This window comes from Rattus norvegicus, chromosome Y, assembly GCF_021556685.1.
Source record: "Rattus norvegicus strain SHRSP/BbbUtx chromosome Y, alternate assembly SHRSP_T2T, whole genome shotgun sequence".
Classification (NCBI taxonomy): domain Eukaryota; kingdom Metazoa; phylum Chordata; class Mammalia; order Rodentia; family Muridae; genus Rattus; species Rattus norvegicus.
In genome coordinates, this window is record NC_141555.1 from 49,593,802 (window position 1) to 49,617,207 (window position 23,406).

General features: G+C 37.6%; 1 long non-coding RNA gene across 1 annotated transcript in view; it reads left to right on the forward strand.

Moving 5' to 3' along the window:
- Positions 1-7,234: 7,234 nt before the first annotated feature.
- LOC134484508 (solute carrier family 53 member 1-like) overlaps positions 7,235-23,406 on the forward strand; it is a 108,915-nt gene continuing 92,743 nt past the window's right edge. The window contains exons 1-3 of the long non-coding RNA XR_015647321.1: positions 7,235-7,365; positions 15,378-15,558; positions 20,257-20,455. This is a non-coding gene — a long non-coding RNA (solute carrier family 53 member 1-like). The remainder of the gene's footprint in view (positions 7,366-15,377; positions 15,559-20,256; positions 20,456-23,406) is intronic.

Consider the following 23,406-nt stretch of genomic DNA (forward strand, 5'->3'; position numbering starts at 1 on the left):
GTAGAGCATTGTTCAATTTCCACGTATATGTGGGCATTCTTCCCTTATTGTTATTGAAGACCAGTTTTAGGCCGTGGTGGTCCGATAGCACGCATGGGATTATTTCTATCTTTCTGTACCTGTTGAGGCCCGTTTTTTGACCAATTATATGGTCAATTTTGGAGAAAGTACCATGAGGAGCTGAGAAGGTATATCCTTTTGCTTTAGGATAGAATGTTCTATAAATATCCGTTAAGTACATTTGGCTCATGACTTCTCTTAGTCTGTCGACATCACTGTTTAATTTCTGTTTCCATGATCTGTCCATTGATGAGAGTGGCGTGTTGAAATCTCCCACTATTATTGTGTGAGGTGCAATGTGTGTTTTGAGCTTTAGTAAGGTTTCTTTTACGTATGTAGGTGCCCTTGTATTTGGGGCATAGATATTTAGGATTGAGAGTTCATCTTGGTGGATTTTTCCTTTGATGAATATGAAGTGTCCTTCCTTATCTTTTTTGATGACTTTTAGTTGGAAATTGATTTTATTTGATATTAGAATGGCTACTCCAGCTTGCTTCTTCTGACCATTTGCTTGGAAAGTTGTTTTCCAGCCTTTCACTCTGAGGTAGTGTCTGTCTTTGTGTCTGAGGTGTGTTTCCTGTAGGCAGCAGAATGCAGGGTCCTCGTTGCGTATCCAGTTTGTTAATCTATGTCTTTTGAATGGGAAGTTGAGGCCATTGATATTGAGAGATATTAAGGAATAGTGATTATTGTTTCCCTTTCTATTCATATTTGGATGTGAGGTTATGTTTGTGTGCTTTCATTCTCTTTGTTTTGTTGCCAAGACGATTAGTTTCTTGCTTCTTCTAGGGTATAGCTTGCCTCCTTATGTTGGGCTTTACCATTTATTATCCTTTGTAGTGCTGGATTTGTAGAAAGATATTGTGTAAATTTGGTTTTGTCATGGAATATCTTGGTTTCTCCATCAATGTTAATTGAGAGTTTTGCTGGATACAGTAATTTGGGCTGGCATTTGTGTTCTCTTAGGGTCTGTATGACATCAGTCCAGGATCTTCTGGCCTTCATAGTTTCTGGCGAGAAGTCTGGTGTGATTCTGATAGGTCTGCCTTTATATGTTACTTGACCTTTTTCCCTTACTGCTTTTAATATTCTTTCTTTATTTTGTGCGTTTGGTGTTTTGACAATTATGTGACGGGAGGTGTTCCTTTTCTGGTCCAATCTATTTGGAGTTCTGTAGGCTTCTTGTATGTCTATGGGTATCTCTATTTTTAGGTTAGGGAAGTTTTCTTCTATGATTTTGTTGAAGATATTTACTGGTCCTTTGAGCTGGGAGTCTTCACTCTCTTCTATACCTATTATCCTTAGGTTTGATCTTCTCATTGAGTCCTGGATTTCCTGTATGTTTTGGACCAGTAGCTTTTTCCGCTTTACATTATCTTTGACAGTTGAATCAATGATTTCTATGGAATCTTCTGCTCCTGAGATTCTCTCTTCCATCTCTTGTATTCTGTTTGTGAAGCTTGTAACTACAGCTCATTGTCTCTTCTTTTGGTTTTCTATATCCAGGGTTGTTTCCATGTGTTCTTTCTTGATTGCTTCTATTTCCATTTTTAATTCCTTCAACTGTTTGATTGTGTTTCCCTGGAATTCTTTCAGGGATTTTTGTGTCTCCTCTCTATGTGCTTCTACTTGTTTATTTATGTTTTCCTGGAATTCTTTCAGGGATTTTTGCGATTCTTTCAGGCATTTTTGCGATTCCTCTCTGTAGGCTTCTACTTGTTCTCTAAGGGAGTTCTTCACGTCTTTCTTAAAGTCCTCCAGCATCATGATCAAAAATGATTTTGAAACTAGATCTTGCTTTTCAGGTGTGTTTGGATATTCCACGTTTGTTTCGATGGGATCCGATGGTGCCATGTAGTCTTGGTTTCTGTTGCTTGGGTTCCTGCGCTTGCCTCTCGCCATCAGATTATCTCTAGTGTTACTTTGTTCTGCTATTTCTGACAGTGGCTAGACTGTCCTATAAGCCTGTGTGTCAGGAGTGCTGTAGACCTGTTTTCCTCTCTTTCAGTCAGTTATGGGGAAAGAGTGTTCTGCTTCCTGTCTTGTAGTTTTTCCTCTCTACAGGTCTTCAGCTGTTCCTGTGGGCCTGTGTCTTGAGTTCACCAGGCAGCTTTCTTGCAGCAGAAAACTTGGTCTTACCTGTGGTCCCGAGGCTCAAGTTCACTTGTGGGGTGCTGCTCACGGGCTCTCTGCAGCGGCAGCAACCAGGAAGACTTGTGCCGCCGTTTCCGGGAGCTTCAGTGCACCAGGGTTCCTGATGGTCTTTGGCTTTTTCCTCTGAATTCCGAGATGTGTGTGCAGAGAGCATTCTCTTCTGGTTTCCCAGGCTTGTCTGCCTCTCTGAAGGTTTAGCTCTCCCTCCCACGGGATTTGGGTGCAGAGAACTGTTTATCCAATCTGTTTCCTTCAGGTTCTGGTGGTGTCTCAGGCAGGGGTCCTACCGCTCCTGGGCCCTCCCCCACAGGAGCCCAGAGGCCTTATACTGTTTCCTCTTGGGCCAGGGATGTGGGCAGGGGTGAGCAGTGTTGGTGGTCTCTTCCGCTCTGCAGCCTCAGGAGTGCCCACCTGACCAGGCGGTTGGGTCCTGTCTTTTTTCTTGAAGTTGAGTTTTAACTAGACCTCAAGCCATTCCTCTCCCTGCCCATTCTCATGAATGTTATGTTTGGCCTGAAGAAAGGATCAAGGAAATATATCCAAAACCCTCAAGTGTGTCTCTGGGACTCAGGAATTTAGATATTACATTACTGATATCTAATGGGACTCCAGAACCACAGTCTATAGTCCATGCTGTCCTTTGTTTTACTGATATCTTGAATTTTTGGAAAATATAAGAATTTGGGAGTTTATCATTTGAAGTAGGTACACAATATTTAAACTGCTGTATCCATTATAGCTGGGCCCCCTTTGTTGCCAAAATCATTGCATAACACTGAATTCGAAAATAACATTTTTAGTACACATACAGGAATATTTAAAAATCCCCTATCTTAGAATGTACAATAAGAGAATGTAATACAATATTCAGTGAATTAAAGTTGTGTGGTGCAAATACTGGCATTTGGGAATAGAGAAAACCTAGGAAATAGCACGGTATGTCACAGGAATGGAACTGGGAATAAAATTATTATCCTTAAGAATATCCTCCACTTTATGTACCTAGATCATTTCTACCTCTGCCAAGCCTCTGAATAACTTCTTCCATTCAGAGCATGTAGCCAATAATGAACAAAGAGAAATCTCTAGCTTTAGAGAGATGTAGTACATAAAGGTTTCCACTGTGTCACATGATACACTCCTGGAAAAGGCACCCTCAAATCTGGTCAATGTAAGGAAAGCTGTTTAGCAGTTAGGCCATGGAATTCTCAGAGACACCATCATTAGGCCTGCCCTGAAAAATCTCTTCTATCCTGGAGAGTCCGAAGTTCTTCGGTGATGACACAAGCTTTGGCACGACAGCAACTCACAGATATTCCTTCAGTACCTCTAGGGTTTACTATTTGGCTAATAATTCAGAATAAACAAAAATTTGGGAGGGAGATCAGGGAGGATGAAGAGATTAGAGATGGGGAGATGGAAGTTGGCTTTCTCTCTTGGTATAAAAAAAAATTCTTCGTCTATGGGAAATTTCAGTGAGTCCAGGGTATTAGTTAAGTGTGTTCTGAAGAGATAGCCTTGATCTGAGCTTTCCACATATGGGAATCAGGAGTAGGGTGCCTCTCAAAAGCATCTGTTCTTCCCTTTTTTTTATGGTTCCTGGAAGTCAGAGAGTTTATATCATTAACAGCTTTATCCCAAAAGTCAGGTTATTTGATGGGCACCATTGTTCCGTAGAGCTCATGGCTTTTATTTGTTTTGCCCAGAAGAAAAAGGTCCTGAAGAAGAAGGGAGGAATGAAAAGTATTTTGTCCTCAGCTCAGAGGAAATTCCTCATTGATTTGGAATCCTATAGTGCATTTTATCTCTGACACTGATAATTGGGAGAGAGATGTGATTTTACTTGATATTTCATCATCTCAGTCTTTCCACTAGTATTACTCTATCATTGCCTGACAGTGACCCTTTAGATTTCTGAGTCAATAGGTGTGATTAGCTTGCAGTTTTCTTCTCTTTTTCTTCTTTCTTTTTTTATTTTTTTAGACAATTTCATCGCTCTTTTAAATTGATTATATATTTATTTCAAATGTTATTTTCTTTCCCAGTTTCCTGCCATAAGTTCCCTACCCAGAACCCTCCCATTTTCTATAACCCCATTTACTGCCCTTGACATTCTCTTTAACTAGTAGTCAAAGCTAGATTGGACCAAGGGCTTCTCCTTCCATTGGTGCCAAACAAGGCAATCCTCTGCTACATATGAAGTTTAGACATAGGTATGTCAATGTACAGTCTTTGACAATTGGTTTAGTAACAGAAATCTCTACTTCATTTGCATTATTTTTCTTATGGTATTGAAAGTCTTTCAGCTCTTGTAATCCTTTCTTAAAATCTACCAAAAGGGGTGGGTTTAAAGTTCACTTGTCTACCACTACCATTCACTTCTTCATTTGACAAGCTCTAGCCGTGTCTCTCAGGAAAGAATTATATCTTGTTACTCTCAGTGACACTTCTCTGCATTATCTAGATTTGGTGGCTGAATATATATATATATATATATATATATATATATATATATATATATTTGCTGTCTCCTACAACTATGAGCTTTGGTGGAATTTTAATTTGGATTCTGGGAAACTAGATCAAAGATTTGGAATCGACAAAGAACAATGCCAAATATAAACCCTCATGGTATTATGAAACCAATGAGGTAATGATGTTGAGGATTCAATGGACCTCACCGATTCCTCTGCATGCCCATCCTACTGAATCTTATGTTTGGACTAAAGAAAGAATCATGGTTAAATATCCAAAAGCCTCAATTCTGCCATTGGGAACACAGGAGGTAGATATTAGAGAACTGATATCTAGTATGGATACAGATCCACATTCTATAATTCCTGTTTTCCTTTTCTTTACTGATGTCCGGTAAATTTTTGATAAAATAGGATTATGGAGTTTATCTTTTCAAGTAGTACACAATATATACACTGGTATATTCACGCTATGGCTGGGGCCTCTTCGTTTCCTACGTCATTGAAAAATTGAATTAGAAAACAGAATTTTTGAGTACACTCAGGAATATATATATAGCAAGGAATGTACAGTGAAAAAATGTAGTAATATATTCACCCAATTAAAGATCTGTAAGGAAAATACTGGCCTTTTGGAAACAGAGATAACGTAGAAAATTGAACGGTATATCACAGGAATCAACCTGGGAAAAAAATTATTATCCAGAAGAATCTCCTCCACACATATTTTCTACCCATGTCAAGCCACTGACTTTCTCCATTCAGAGCATGTTACCAATAATGAAGCAAATAGAAGTCTCTAGCTTTAGAGAGATGTAATATGTAAAGGTTTCCTCTGTGTCCCAGGAGACATCCTGTAAAGGGGACCCTCAAATCTCTTCAATGTAAATAAAGCTGTTTAGAAGGTAGGCCATTGCAGTTCTCAGTGGCATCACCATTAGACCCTCCCTGAAAAATCTCTTGTACCCTGGAGAGCCCTAGTTTCTTCAGTGATGTCAAAAGTGTTGTTGTGTCCGCATGTGCCTCTTGGATATTCCTTCAGTACCAATAGTGTTTACTATTTGGCCACTAATTCAGAGTAAACAGCCATTTGGGAGGGAGAACACAGAGGATGACAATATCAGAGATGGAGAGAAGGAAGCTTGAATTCTGTCTTGGTATAAAAAAAGGAAGAAAAATATGGTTCATGAGAAACTCAGTGGGGCCTGAATAGCCATTGAGTGGTTTCACTAAACAGATAGACTTGATCTGAGTGTTCCACATATGGGATTCAGGAGCAAGATGCCTCTCAGAAGCATATGGACTTGCCTGCTTGTTATGGTTGCTGGAAGGCAGAGAGTTTATATCGTTCATTTCTTTATTCCAAAAGCCAGTTGTTGGGAAGGGGTCCATTGTTTTTCTGAGAGCTCATCACATTTATTTTTGTTACCCTGTAGTAAAACATCCTAAGGAAGAAGAGAAAGACAAATTTTATATCCTCAGCTCAGTGTAAACTCCTCCATGCTTTGGATTCATAAAGTGCAGTTTGTGTCTGACACTGATATCTAGGAGAAAGAAGTGCTTCTAGTCGATGTTTGATCATCTTACTCTTTCCACTAGAATTACTCTGACTACCATTCCCTGACAGTGAATCATTAGATTCCTGAGTCAATGGGTGTGATTAGCAGGCAGTTCTCTTTTGTATTATTTCTTAATTTTTTTAACATTTTTTTTGCCCTTTTAGTTGGATATTTCTTTTTTTTTTTCTTTTTTTTATTCAGAGATGGGGACCAAACCCAGGGCTTTGCACTTGCTAGGCAAGTACTCTACCACTGAGCAAATCTCCAACCCCTAATTGAATATTTATATATTTTCATTTCAAATGTTATGTTTATATTCAGTTTCATTTCCACAAGATCCCTAAGCAGTCCCCCTCCTATGCCTCTATAACCACACTTATTACCCCTTGACTTTCCCATTCACTAGGAGTCAAACCTATGGATGACCAAGGGCTTCTCCTTCCTTTGGTGCCCTACAAGTCCTTGCTCTGCTACATATGCAGATGGAGACATAAGTGTGTCCATGTACAGTCTTTGAACATTGGTTTAGTACCAGGTTTGTTGGCATCTTTGTTCTTATTGAGTTGAAAGACCCTTCAGCCCTTGTAATCCTTACTCAAAATCTACCAACAAGAGTTCCGTTTTCAGTTCACTGGTTTGCCACTGGCATTCACTTTTGTATTTGACATGCTCTAGCTGAGTCTCTCAGGAAGGATCTATATCTGGTTCCTGGAAAAATGCACTTATTACGTTCATCTATCTTATCCTGATTTGTTACTCTCTCTCTCTCTCTCTCTCTCTCTCTATATATATATATATATATATATATATATATATATATATATATATATATATATACTGATATATACTGTATATATATATTTGGTGGCTTCTATAATTATGACGTTAGGTGGAATATTGCCATGGATACTGCACAATTAGCTCAAGAATGTAGAATCAACAAATGACAATGCCAAATAGACTCCCTCCTGTTCTTAAGAACCTATTAAATTTGAGGTATACCTGGACCTCACTCATTCCTCTCCCTTCCCATCCTCCTGAATCTTATGTTTGGCCTAAAGAAAGAATCATGGTAAAACATCCAAAACCCTCAAGACTGGCCGAGGGAACACAGGAAGGTAGATATTAGAAACTGATATCTAATGGAACTACAATACTGTATTCTATAGTCTATGTTGTCCTTTGTGTTACTGATGTCTGGTAATTTTAGGAAAAAATAAGGACTTGGGAGTTTATCTTTTGAAAAGAGTACACAATATTTACACTGTTACATTCACTCTAAAACTGACCCCCTTTGTTACCAAAATCATTGGAAAAAATTGAATTGAAAAGAGGAATATTTAAGTTCACATACGGGAAAAAATATATAGAGTCCTATACCAAGGAATGTACAATAGGAAAACGTAATACAATTTTCATTCAATTAAAGGTCTGCAAAGAAAATCCTGGTCTTTGGGAAACAGAGAAAACCTAACAAATTGAATTGTATCTCACAGGAATATACCTGGAAATAGAAATATCCAGAAGAATCTCCTCCACCTTATGTTCCCAGAACTTTTCTACCTATGCCAAGCCCCTGACAAAGTTTTTCCATTCAGAGCATGTAACCACTAATGAAGCAAAAATAAGTCTCTACCTTCAGAGAGTTGTAGTATGTATAGGTTTTCACTGTGTCACTGGAGACACTCCTGTAAAGGGCACCCTCGAATCTGGTTAATATAAGGGAAAGCTGTTCCCCAGGTAGGCTATGGCAGTTCTCAGTGACATTATCATTACACCTTCCCTGAAAAATGTCTTGTATCCTGGAGAGCCATTGCTTCGGCTGTGATGTCAAAAGTGTTGTTGTGTCTGCAACTGCCTCATTGATATTCTTTCAGTATCTCTAAGGTTTACTAATTTGCTTCCAATTCAGAGTAAACAGCCATTTGGGAAAGAGAACAAAGAGCATGATGATATCAGACATGGGGAGAAGGAAAGTGGCTTTCTGTCTTGGTATAAGAAAAGGAAGAAATATGTCAACAATGGGAAAGCTCAGTCATTCCTGGGTAGGAGTTGAGTGGGATCGCTGAAGAGATAGCCTCGTCAGAGCCTTCCACATATGTTAATCAGGAACAGGAACCTCTCAGAAGCATCTGTAATTCCCTGCTTGTTATGGTTCCTGGTAGTCAGAGGGTTTATATCATTATTTTCTTTCTTCCAAAAGCCTGGTTTTGAGAAGGGCACAGTTGTTTTACTGAGAGCTCATGGCTTTTATTCCTTTTGGCTCATGTTTGTAAAGAATTTAGTTCTTGATAACTTGAACCCTTCAGGTCTGTAGGAAGGCACATCACTTTTGTCACAGTGTTAGAATCAGTTGCTCACCGTTACTATTAATAATACTACTCGCTGGGGACAGCACACATGATAGTTTACCTTTGGCCAACACTTAGTTTCCAAACAACATCCTTCGTATTTTATCACTTACACAAACATGAAATCTTATTACTGTCTTCATATTCTTTGAATTTTATCACTATTCACTCCATCCATTATTACTATCTTTGTCTCAAGAGTTGTTTCTTGTTTATCGTACAACAGTGTGCGTCTACCCTGAGCTTTTTCTAACCACAAGTCTGTGCAATGTGGTTTCCTTCTGTTCCCCTTTCTTCAAACCCTCCCCCTCCATAGTAAACAGTATGTTCAATGATGTTGCACCTTAATTGTTGGTTACTTCCTATCTTGTCTTTCTCCCCATGCTCATTCAGTTGAATCCATTACTCTTTGGACACATCTGTTGCTTAGGGAGCTCTTTCCCAGGGTGTCAATTTGCCTTATTCTTTCCCTTCATTTAGATCTCTGTTTAATGCTGTATTCTCAGTGAGGCATTCAGTGAGCACACTACATTATATGGTCTCCTCTCTATTTTTCTATCCCTTTAGCCATATTAGTTTTCTTCAGATGCTTGTGACATGACAGTGCATCACATACTCCTGTCTCTACTTGCCACTAATATGTAAGAAATAGTTGTACTTGGTCTCAAACACCTTTATTGCTGGACTTTTGTCTCTAATCACTAGAATACTACATGCAGCATAAGAGAAGTTTAACAATATTTGGAGAAGTCTGAATGGATTGAAGAGAAAACCAATTGAAATTAAGTGATGTACAGAACTTTATTATTTCTTGGATGCTTTTTCCTCAGAATTGCCTACTTTATATCACAAAGTTATAAACCTATTTGCAAGGCATTGCAGGAACTTTCCAATTGACTGTATGTTTTCATTGTATTATTAGAGTTTTGTAGCTAGAAAGACAGGTCAGCCATTACAACCAAAACTTCAAGGTCCTCCTTCCCACTAGTTGCTAAAAAGTATTATGCACACAAATCATACAATTTAATATTGCTGAGATATGATAATTTTTAACCAGTTTCTGTGCATGTAGGGTAATTATAGTTTACGTGTCTAGGATACATGAAACGTCTACAGTACACACGACCAACCAGATTACCAAGCTGCCATGGAAAGAGCAGAACTCGGTCTGACTTTCAGTTCCAGGTCCACCATTTATGGGTTGTTTTGGTCCAATGGAAAATTCTTCTTTTCTACAGCAGTTTCCTCATCTATTCAATGAACTCAGTACCTTAAATATACAGGATTATTATAAATTTATCTTTATTTGTTCATCTATAAGTAACTTAGAACCTGAAGTTTTTGTATTATCCATTAATGTAAATGTGACCCCTGCACAGTTAGAATATCAGAGGAACAAGGCAGGCATTGTTCCCTTTGGTTTTGAGGCTGGGTTTCTCTATTGTTTACCTCGTCTATGCCATTCAAGCTGGCCTATAGGTGTCTAATATTCTCCTATCTCACCCTGCTATCCAGTGGATGGAGCACAAGGATTATAGATTCATGTTATAAAATCTTGCTTTTTATGTGGATTTCTTGCATTCAAACTCAGATCCTCACACTTGCACCTTAAGCTCTCTGCTCACTATGCTATTTCCCCAGTAAACCCGCAAGTCACCTTTATGTGACTTGAACACATAGGAACTGACCTTGACCGCAATGAGTCTTTAGACAAAAAAAAAAAAAAAAGGGTTTGGGCGTACAGAGGAAGGAGAGGGTTATGTAGTTCAGTAGCAAAATGATTGCCTGTCTCAAATGGACTCCTGAGTTCAGTCCCCAGTACTGAAAAACTAGGAGAAGTCAATCCTTAAGAGTTAAATAAGTCAGGAAAAAGGCAGATTTCTTTCTTTTCATGTGAATTAAAGGAAAGGGAGATTTTGGCGTTTTTTTATTTTTTTAACTTATTTGACAAGCTAAGTTTTTAGTAAACATAGACTGTATTACTCTGAGTTTATTTTTAATGCATGCAGTTTATATATCTAACATTGTGCATTACACTCTAACCTCAGAACCTTTTTTTGTTTGATTTTTGTGAGTATTGGTGAGGGGTAGGGTAAACAGATAAGGCCAGCTGTCTGTCTTTATTTAACTCCACTCAGGTACTGAGAAGATAGCACTGTTGAGAGTCAGAGAGAAGCACAGCAGCGGTAAAGCAAGTACAAGCAAGATTCTTTTCATTTTGCATTCACATAAAAATTATGTGAAAAATTGCTATGGTCTCTCAAGGGAACATGACCTAGTGTTCAATAATTTTCAATAAAAAATCTCATATCCCAGAGTTTTAATTTCATAAAAATAATTTTTTCTATACAGATTTTTGTTTTTCAGTTTTTCTTCTATTAACCTTTGCTCAATTTAAAATAATCAAATTATGCCAGATTTCACTTATGACTTAACAATTGCAGTAGACTTAAGTGTATAAAATAAGCACTTGTAAATTAATGGTAGGACTATTGATTGTTGAAAGACTTTTTGAGAATAATTGGTAGTATATGTAAAATGTTAAAAAAATTTAATTATATTGTTTTTTATAAATGTACAACCTAAGAGGCTACAATACAAAGAAATATTTTTGTGCCAATGTGCCTACAACAGTAGCAGCCTCGAAGCCTCTCACATAGCCATATATTTGGAGTGTACAGGAGTTGTGTTGCTCTGTATAGTGGCACATCTTGGCAGTAATACTGGAAGTGAAAGGTAGGCATAGCACTTCAGAGTGTTGCTAGGCACTATTTACCAAAACGGAGGTAACCTATGTTTGTGGGCAGTAACCTATGAACCTCTCTAGGAATAGAGATAAGTGCATACACCTACGTATAAGCACTCGAGAACATTAGTAACTGTACTATGTTTATGTCCCCAAACTGGAACAATACAAAGTTCTATCAACAATGTAATAGATGTTTTGTTTTGTTTTGTTTTTTTCCCAATGGGATGGTGTGGAGAAGAGAGAGGAATGAACTGAAGCCACATACAGGGACACAGATGAAAGTTTATAACTGAGGTTTATAGAACATGAAACTAACCATTTAAAAATAAACAAAAGAAGCCAAACTCCAAAAATACACTTATTTCATTTAGCTCACAAAAAGATTGACAATTCGTATTAGAAGACAGTGCTTACTTACTATGGCTGGAAAGGGATGTAAAGCGCAGGCACTGTTTTGTGATGAGTTTCAACAGTGATTTAGGTCCCAAAACAACAAAAGAAAACATATCCACCAACTGGACTCAATGCAGCAAAGATTATAATGAAAAGATATAGAATAGACTTCTGTTTGGGGCATTGTTTTTTTTTTTTTTTGAGTTCACAGACGTGTTCTGATTTGTAAATATTTTACATACAAGTCCAGAAGGCTCTGGAACCAGATTACTGAAATTAAATATTTGTGTCCTTAGATGACGTACTTGATTTAACTCTGTTTCTTCATTTAGCTCCTGTAAAATCATGTATGTTTTTACTGTGAAAATAAAATTATACACAGCAAGAAACATAAAACATCACTTAGCCCAACAGATGCTAATGAATGTTAGTATCCTCTCACTAAGATTTTAAACTATGTGAGAGTTTAGAATAGAACAGTATGCAGCTTTTATTATATGGATCCATTATTCACAGAGGTGGTATTCTTATTCTTAGATAGAAACTCCATGAACTCAGCTTATTCCATAATTACTTGAGTTTATTTGCGGCCCTCTCACATCAGCCATCAGTCAAGACCGTCTACCAGAGACACAGTCACAACACATTCTCAATAGGGGTACCTCTTCCCAGGTCACTCTACGTTATGTCAAGTTGACCAGACAGAATTAGAAATTTTGGAATGTTGGAGCAAATCTGTGAGTGGCAAACAGTTAAAACAGTTAATCTTAAGATGGAATTTCAATGTAAACTTCAATATTTTATTACTTTCCCCCTTTGTAATTACTTCTTTTAGTGAAATGAAGTGTATAAAAGATGAACACTCCTTCTTTGTGTGTGTGTGTGTGTGTGTGTGTGTGTGTGTGTGTCAGATTCCTGTATACAGGTATACCCAGCACGTGTACATGAAAAAGCCCAAAAGAGGATAACAGATGTCTTTCTTATCCCTGCTTTATTCCCTTAGGCCAGGTTGCTCACTGAACTTGAGGCTGATTATTTTGCTAGGCTGCTGGTTAGTGAACTTTCCCGGCATGACTGTCTTCATGATACAGCACTAAATTATAAGTATCTATGACAAAGCCTGTTTTTATATGGTGCAAACTCACTTTGTCATGCTTGCTTAAGCTGTTTTTTGACCTCAGAATTAACTATTTTACAAGAAGATGTCAATATTGTTATACAATCTACCTAAACCTTTTACTGTCTTAGAAGGGAGCCCAGTCAAAAATTTCTATTGCTCCAGCTGTCGACAACTACAGAACTTTTCTGTCTTTATGGATATACCTCCAGTAGATAGTCCATGTGATTGAAGTCTTGTGGCATTTTCACTTAGTGTGTTCTCAATATTCATTTACGTTGTGGCATCAATCCGTACTACGTTCCACATATCACTTTTTGTTTATCCATTCGTCCATTCATAGACTCTTTGGGTCTACTAAACTTAAAATTTTTCATTGTTTATATTATGATATTAGGACCTATGGGCATATGCTTGCTATGGCTCACATGTATTGATCAGAAAACACTGTACGGGTGACGTAGGTGAGTTGTTTCCCTCCTATTGGGGCGAGAAATGGAACCCAAGTAGGTGTGCAGGCTTGGGTCATGTTTTACTTTATAGGAAAGCATCTTATTTTCTTCTATAGAGGTTATACCGCTTTCCATTACTACCAGTAATGTATGAGGGTGCTTTTACGTCCATCCAAGTGGATGTGAGGTATTGTCTTTGTTTTTAAGTTGCATTTTCCTAATAACTTATCATTTTAAGCATTTTTTTTTAGACCAGTATGAGAACAGATGATATTTCTATTGACCAAGAGGAAACTGAGAACCAGAAATTCTAAATCAAATAATTTCTCCTACTAGGATTTGATATTTGATTTATATATTTGATTTCAAAGCAACACTTTTTCTGACCTGTTATTTTTAAGTTACTAAATATTTTTTTAAAAAAATGATTATATAAATTAAGGAAATATAATTTGGTTGAGATGAAATGAAAGAGCACAGTAGGTGCTGGGAAAAAACCCACTTTTTAAAAGGTAAGATGCATTAGGACTGAAGTGGGAGTAGTGTAGCATAGGTTTGGGAAAAGTAATTTGGAGAGTAGATGTCTTTAAGAGCTTTAATTTGCAGAGCTAAAGTGTTTGAATATCAGAATTGTAGGAAGTGGAGATCAATAGTGTTCCCGAGTGGTGTGAATGGGCATATAAGCAACATAGTACTTGAGAGCACCAGCTTCGTGCACAGTTATAAAAGTTGCAGCCAGGTGTGGAGGCAGAGGAAGATGGGTACCTTCAAGTACAAGGCCAGGCCAACCAAATGTTACATTTAGCTCAATAATCCAGAGCAAATTCCTCAACCTTTCTGTGCTCTTGTTTTCTCCATCAACATAGGCATAATAATTTAAATTCATGAAGCTATTATAATGATTTAAACTATTTTACATGTAAATGTACCAAGAACAAAGTAAACTCTTAATGTTTTAAACATTCCATAGATGTCAACTATTATTATGTGACATTTGCCTTGTGTTTTGTATCTTTTCATTTTACAACAAATCTGTGCAGTAGAAGTAAGTGTAATTAGTGTAATGACAGAGACAGCAAAGTAGAAGAGGTTGTATCATATAGAAAGCTCCCATTGACTAAACTAGTCTTATACTAGGCATGGCACATATTTAATGCCAGGATACAGAAGGCAGAGGAAAGATGATCCCTGTGTTTGAAGCCAGTCTGGTCTACATAGCATGCTGCAGGATTGTCATGACTGCATGTCTCAAACAAAAACCAAGTCTGGTCTTACTGTTCAATGCCATTTAAACCTGCTGTTTTATACTTTAGAAAAAGAATGAAAATTAAAAAAAACATATAGAACTATGGAATACCATGATTAAAAAAGTTTGATAGAAATTAATCTAATGGAACTCTGCAGCATAAAGAGGTAGAAGAAATATGCCTAGATGCATATTTATTGACTATTAAGATTATCTATATACAGATTGTCTTTGTAGAAATATTTTGTCCTAGGTCTGTGACTTAGAGAATTATGAGAAAAGGTATTTAAAGGGAACATGGTAGATAACTAACCAATATATTTCTTTCAGTTGTTTATAAACTTGAAATAGATAGAACTGTGTGGTCCTTGATAAGAATCTACTGTGGTAGCTATCTTCTGATTGAATTCCTTTTTCTACTGCGCATCAACACAAATGGTTGGAGACAAGCTGGATTAAATCATTTCCTCACCTTTTAACTTAATTCAAGAAACAATTTGTCTCATCATCATCCCTTTGAGGTAGTACAGCACAGAGTCTTGTGAACATGTCCTCACTAAAAGAATGGCCAGCTCACTAAGAGTCTTCTGAGTGTTCTCCGCTCTCACAGAGCATCTGACTTACTGGTACTCCATAGATGTACTCCACTCTGAGTGACTGAATGCAAGGGTGTTCATGAATAACCTGATCAGTGCTCAAGTCAACCTCCCACTAGAGGATTATTGAACTGTGCATCATTTTATATATATTTGTTTATTAAAGGCTATTCTGTGTAATGATAATGAGGAACTTTCTCTCTTTTGTCTTCCCTCTGCTTTACAGATTGCTGAATTCCTGGTGATATTATGGTTCCTGAGTCTTCTGCCGTGCTTCTTTGCTCCAATTGGTATCATCCCAATATATGTGTATTCACTTGCGCTTTATGGGTTTATGCACTTCTTTCTTATCAACCCCCCAAAAAACTTTCTACTATAAATCCAGATTTTGGTTGTTTAAACTTCTGGTAAGTCTAGAAGGCATGCACAATATTTTGAGCATAGTACATTAGCACTGACTTCCTCAAATTCCTCACTGGACTGTTGGATTGCACAGCCTTAGAGGGAGGATTCACATTGGGACAAGGGAATAGTGCCCAGATTCAGGAGTTAGTGCTTTTGTTGGATACCAGATATACTTGAACATTTATAACATGGAAGTCAGATAGTGAATTGATTGTATATATTATAATTAATTAACCAGTGTGGTAAAATATAGCACTTTTTTTTCTAAAGAAAAGAGAGTCAGGCAGAGTGTTATTGTATAATCCCTTACTTAGAATTTGAAGGTAGAAGGATCAGAAGTCCAAGGCTACTTTATACTGCATTTACCTCAGTATTCTCTTAGATTTCCTCTAACTATAAATCCCTATGAAGTGTTTATTTTTGTCTAAAACATATATGTGAGTGCCTACATATATGTATATGTATGGGTACCACATATGTGGTTGGATTTCATGAAAGCCTAATGAGTGTGTCTGATCCCTGAATTTTGAGTTGTAGACAGTGGTGAACCAAGCATGGGTGATGGGAACTAAGCTCCTTTATCCACAAAATCAGCAGTACATAACTATAGAGCCACCGATCTAGCATTTCTATAAACTTATTTCTAAATGACGGTTTTGGAAGATTCGGAAAGCTTACTGTGATGATGTTGCAATAGCAGGATGGTATAGATGCTTACTTTGTGAGCAGTGCCTCGGTGAGTCCTTTTTTTTTTTTTTGAGTAGGAAGCCATCATTTCATGCATAATTACTTTCTCTGATGAGTAGAATGATCCCTGTTGAATGGATGGGTATCTAGGTCTGAACTGTGTGATGATAAATTTAGACTGATTGGTTGAATAGGCTAGAGTGAGGTATAAAAAGGATTAACACACTAGTAAACGTCTTCTTTGAAGAAGTGATTTGTTGCTTTTATAATATCATTACTAAAACAGAAGTGTTATAGGGTATAGGTCATTTAAAATCAGTTCGACTATTTACTCAAACTTCATTTATAAAATTATTCCCTAAAATGTATGTCAGAGTATTAACTTAATGTTTTCACCATAGTTTTATTTATTGAAAATGTTTGTAAACTTTTGTCCTAAAATAAATATCTTATTTCCCTTTTTTCTCCATTATTTTTACTGAAAAATACTTGGTCTTAAAAAAAAGATTGCTCAACATTTATATTCATAGTTGTATCGGAATCTTTATAATTGACTTATGCTACCTTCTTTCCCCCCAAAAAAAATTAAGAAATTTAAGTACTATCTTTCTGCAAAGTTACTGTGTCAAATATAGTGCATTCTATTTATACTAAGGAAGTCTTTTGTCCTCTATCCTATCATTTTTTGCCCCAACTAGGAATCCAATTAGATAGCACAAAGTCCCAGACTTTCCAATAGTAACATTACCTCATTCTTCTAGTAAGCTAACTAAAGTTTTAAAATAGAGTCCTTAGTTATATCATTAGCGATCAATTTGTTTGGTTTTGTTTATTTTTGTTGCTGCTGCTGCTGTTGTTGTTATTTTTCAAGGCACGTATTTCAGTGTGGCCCTGTTTGTCTGAGATCAGGATCTACAGAACAGGCTAATCTTGAACTCACCCAGATCTGCTGCCTCTGACTCTAAAGGCATGTGCAATGAGTGCCTGGGCACAGATCAGGTTTTACTAATTTTTTGAGTAAAATTGTGTGTGCATGGACATGAACTCAAGGGACCTGGAGAGTGTTCAGTGGTTATCAGCACAGGCTGAGGATCATAGAATCAAAATATATCGGCTCCAGAGACCAGTGTCTCAAAACTTGTCATTATTGTTTCCATAGCTAATTCAAACCTTATCTGTTATAGATGATATTCAAGATTGATTCATATTATATAGTCATGTATCCCTCTGAAGAGAAATGTTTATAGAATAAAGAGAAAGAACCAACCACATCTGAGGGCAAGCCTGCCATAGTTTCCCTGGTAGAATGTGTCTACTAAATAAAAAAAAAGGATACATCCAGAGAGCTGGGAATTTAAGCTCATTTTCAGAATTACTATAGTGTCAGAGGAATGCAATATTATCTATAAATTTTCTTCTGTAATGTAAAGAAAAGGGAGACTAAGAGGATAAAGTCAAAAGCTATCTCTATCCATTCTCCTCCACGCAGGTACCACTGGGTCCCCTGCACAACAACCAGTATCTGGTTCTCCTCTGCAATGACAGGAATTTTTTTTTATAATTATAACAGGTTTAAAGAGAACCAGTCAAGTTGAATTTGTGTTAATGCGAATAACAAAGGACTATCTTAGGAAATACTATGAGAAAGTTTACCGTGCTGTTACACACTATGATCCTGGCCTTACTGAGTAAAGGCAGGAGAATTTCAAGTTAGAGGCCAGCCTGGGGTACATAGTGCAGCCTGTCTCAATCTACTCCCCTTAAGAGAATTGTTATAAGAATTGAGCTATACCCATTTATAAACTCTAAGAGAATATATTGCATGAGTTAGTTGCTTAACAACACATTTATCATTATTTTCAGAATAGTTGTCAGAGGTGACTTTTGTGGAAATGTTAAGGCCAACACAGTCATTACCATTACATTAGTGAAATCAATATTATATAGTCTGTGGGTGCAGTCAAGTGGTAGAGTGCATGCCTCATATGCATAAGATCCTGGGCTTGAAACCCAATGCTCTAAGAGTGTCATTTAGGTTAGAGAATGCAACAGGCCTCAGATGATCACACTCCCTGCCTGTTTTTCTCTCCCTGATTTTGTGAGACAGGGTTTTTCTGTGCAGCTGTCCTAGAACTCACATTGTAGACCAGGCTGGATAACAATTCAGAGATCTGCATGCCTCTTCTTCCATCTTTTGGAATTAAAGGCATGAGCCACCACTGTCTGTCCCTTCCTGTCTTTTATAGGCAAAGAAGAGCTTTGTAGTCAGCCAAGTGTACCCTGTCCAACAAATGATTTGTAGTCCAACACCGGGTTGCCTCTTGTGCTTACATCACTTATTTTTCTTACTCCGTAGCACAGGCTAGCCTCAAACTTGTTGCACTGCTGCCTCAGCCTTCTAAGTGAAGGCCTACAGGAACGAACCACTATGGCTAGCATATTCTCCCTCCACTTGGTTTCTGCTTTCCCCAACGACAACCACACACTCTTCCACTGTTTACCTTCCGATTTTGCATTCAACTCCTTCCTACTTTACTGGGTTACACACCCTCGTTGTCTGGGCTTAGTGTACATGTGTTATTTATTGGTTTCCTTTGTAACAGCAGTCATTCTGAATGGTCAGCCTTGCAGTAGAGAACTGATTCTATATTTTCTCATTTTTTTCCTTTCTTATTCTCATTTTTGAGTATTTACTGGTGCCTTTCATAAGGTAGGCTTTGCCAATTTCTGGATGGCCGATCAGCTGAACAGCCTGTCAGTGATTCACTTGGACCTGGAATATATGATCTGCTTTTACAATTTGAACTTAAATGGGATGAGAGTAAGGGCCTGTTGCCAAATGATCCGCAAGATATAGTATGATTTTTTTATTCACACTAGTGAATGCCAGCATAAACAAAGAACTGTTGGGAATGATAACAACGACAGTGAATGTCATGATGAAAACTCATCCAATAGCATTACACACGGAATTAAATGTGCTTGGCACCCTGTTAGCAATCTCCTTATCTGAAATCATTTATTCGGCATTTAAGTTGTGTTAGGATTTTAGTCAACCTATTGCCAAAACATTTACATCTTACATTTAAAGAATTCTGCAGTTATATCTCAATGTTCATATGTGTTGGTAGCTGTATCACAACTGCTAGAGTGCCAGCAGCTTGTCCTAATAGAAATGCTCAGGATGCCATTGTAGGAGCCAGTGGTCCAAGTACTGATTGCTTAGAATCAGGTCGAATGCCTGAGAAAGAACATCCTGGTCAGTTCAGAAGTCTTGACCTTATTCTGGCTCTTTACCCATGCTTAGGTGACACCAAGTTAATTTAGTTAGGAAGTTTGCATTAATTACAAAGATCTAAATGTAGAGAGACCTAGCATGTACTCACAAAAGATAATGATAAATTGGGTATGGCAGGCCACCACTCACCTGCAATCCCAGCACTGAGGAGGCTGAACCCATAGGATGGCCAGTCATCCTGGGGTGCATAAATGAAATCCTGTCCCCAAAACAAAAACTACTGCAGAGCAGCAATAAAAAACAATAATGAGCCATAAGCATTCTATGATTATGAGGAGGCCATAGAGCGTGTGCTCTGGGTGTATGTTTATAGTAACTTGCCACTTACAAAGCTGTCTCTGTACCCGTAATATTTCTACATTTTCCTATGTTTAAAGTCATAGAACAAAGCATGTGTTTTTCTTCCTTTTATTCATAGACTCTTTTCCTATAGTTTTATTACACTTGAAAAAAGTACAAAATTGTTTGTTTTGGTTCTAGGATATTCAGAAATCACAAAAAGAATTGCCCAGTAGTCACCTAAGCTTCTCTCATTTTCTCAGCCACTAAAGAGGTTGTGCAAGTAGTGTCTGCATAGGAGAAAGTGACTGTGAACCCACGGGTTAGGGTTTTATGGATATGCTGATGGGTAGTTGTACTGTGTGACTAAATGGTATGAACAGTTAATTTATTTGAATTGCAATATTGTTTTTGTTCTTCTTTGAAATCTTCACAGAACCAGAATTTTGCAGCAGAAATACATACAGAGTGCGAGCCACTGTTCAGTGCATTCCTGCTTGGCTTCGCTTCATCCAGTGCCTGTGCTGGTACCGTGACACAAGAAGAGCCTTTCCTCTTCCAGTAAATGCTGCCTGGCAAATACTCTACAACTTTTTTCACCCTGACATTTCCAGCCCTTTACAACACTCACAAAGGTAGGCTGAGTTCTCCCATCTGAGCCCTTACTACTGCATTCTGTTGCCCTGGACTCTGCCATCACTGCTGCTGGTTGTGCTGAGGCTTCAGAACCCGGACATCTCACTTTAGCCTTGAATATAGTTTTAATCTCATTTCAATTAACAGTTATTATCACTAAGATTTTCAGTCAATTGGTAAGAATTGTGATGCTGTTTCAATCCTGTCTGTTGCTCAGTGGCTTTAACCTATGGGTGCCTTGGGTTTTAATTTAGTGGTTTAGAGTGTTGTTTTTTTTTTTCTGTTTGTTTGTGAGGATTTTTTGTTGTTTTTCCTTGAGGGGGTTTGGGAGGTTGAAATTTCCTTGTTTATTAGTTAGGTTAAGAAATGGTTAGGTGCACAAGAATCCCTCTTCCAACCAAGTATTTAATATTTAAGTATTTTCTTTGATGAACATGTAAGGATTGTTTACAGACCATTTAACTGCAAATTGAGTTCTCTGATCGCTTCAGTTTCTCATTTCCATGGCATCCTGCTATGACTTGCTACTGATCTTCTGTTGGGAATAGAAAAAAAAAAGTCTTTTAAGTTTAGAACCAAATGCAGACACTCATTTTGAATTTTTACCATTTCCCATGAACTGTCAGTGATTTTCCATCCTTGCACTAAAATGTATTCCTTCTTTGTCTGCTGAGTAGAGAGCATCAGCCCACACCTTACAAAGTGCAAAGAGCTTTGACTAATGCAGTTTAGTAAAGAGCTTTTTAAATACGCACGTAAATTGTTCTCAGTACACTTTTCTGTGCGGCTCTATTGGGAGATATATTCAGAAGTTCAAAACTACTGTTGCTGTAATATGTATCTGATGCCATGTCAGATGAGGTCACTGTTAGTACCGTGATATTGGTGTCCCTGAACTTTCACAGTATGACATAAGGTCTGTGCTAGAATAGTATTGATAAATGTAGCCATTCTTGTTAAGTGTTAGAATTTAATTGAGTACCTCAGTGAAGGAAACACCTCCACAGGAATTCCATAATTTTAGTTCTTGCTAAGGAATGCCAGTACTCAATACCAGTATGCACCTTGATTTATAGATTTGACAGTTGATTTGGAAAAAAGATGTGATATGGCTTCTTTTACTAAATTATCAGAAACATCTGCCTCCTGTCTTAGATATAAATGAGTGCTGGGATAGATTATACCAGTAATATATTTATTAGGAAGTTAAAATTGCTGGAAGGTACTATTGACACAAAATACAGCACTTACCTCAGGAAATAAGGAATAGTTAATTCTTGAGGCAAACCTAAGTGCTAGTAGCCTGGGAGCACAGACTCAGGTTATAAACACTGGAGGTGATCACATAATATTTTATTTGATACAAAACAAAGAGAAACATAAATAAGTGCATTTATCACATTGATGATCACTGCCAATAAGCAGGCTACAGCAAAACAAGTGGAACTCTGTATAGATCTAGGATGTCTGATAACATGTTTAGCTTTCAGATTGGTAAAGGATGGTGCCCTGCTGAGCATACATTTTAGGGCTGTAGTGAATTTGGTCCCCAACACCCATGTAAAGGCTGTGAAAGGCAGCAAACACCTATAACTCGAGGTCTGGGGAGATAGACACTGTGACTTACTTGCCACTCCTATTATGGTATCATTGAGCTGCAGATTCAATCAGAGACCTTGTCACAAAAAATAGGGTGGAGAATGCCTAGGAAGACACTGATACCAAGCTTCCCACACACAGAGAAAACATTTGACAGATTTGGATAGTCACAGGCCCATTCAGATAAAGGAGTGAACAGTGAGTGACTTTCAAAGGGAAAGTCTAAGGTAGTCTGGTTAGGTTCTTCACACCATCTTCAATCACGAAGCTCGTTATTGAGACTCAGCCTTGAGGAACTTATGTTTACATAAAGACTTTTAACAACCCAAAAGGATTACAAGTCCAAGCCTGTCTTATTTACAGAGTGAGTTCAGGCCAACCTGGCCGCATAATAAAATCCTGTCCCAAAATAAGTAATATATAGCTTACCTCTAATTCATAGAACTCTGTGGTCTGTCCTTAGCACGATGTAAGAAGAATTACAAAGAAGGTTGGGATGAGCCAGTAAAAATGGCTTCACAAGTAAAGGCACCTGAAGCAAAACTTGACAGCCTGAGTTCAGTCCCTGAGCACGATGGTAGAGAAAAAGAACTACCTCCATCAGGTTGTTTTCTGACCTCTGTGTTTGAACAGTTGGACTATGAGGAAATGGATGCTTTGTCCCCAGTATCACAGGGGGCTGGGGTATGTGAACAGAACTTTGAGCCAACATAATTTACCTATACATGAAGCAGTCCTGTACTAGTAAATACATATATTTCCTATTCAAGTATAGTTTAAATTGGTACAGTTTTACATTGATATATTTGATGCATTGATGACTTATCTGATATATATATATATATATATATATATATATATATATATATATAATTATATTCTTTTCTCAAAAACAAAAAAAAATATCAGATTACATTATTCTTTCATTACAAGGTACTAAGAGAAGTTTCCTTATATCTGATTTAAAATTATAGAGGTTTGTTTAACTGTATATACTAAGGAATGGTTAAAGTGGTAAATTTATGGAGGTTTAAAACCACATATTTTTGAAAGGCTTCTATTATACTATTTTGTGTAAGCAGTGATCAGTAAAACCCTTAGCACAAAACTCTCACACAGCTTGCTAGGCCACAAATAAAAGTTGACATTCAGAGGACATGCAGGTGAGAATGACCGTGAATGTCTGATCCTCCTGCCATAACCACTCAAGTTCTGGGATTACAGAAGTGAGTAACCCTGCCTGGCTCCTTATTTTTATTTTGTGATACCAGGCTCGTTCTCAGGGGTCTGAGTGTGATGTGCCATGTGGTCACTGTGCCATGGGGCTCATTCTGCCCCACCATGCAGTGTA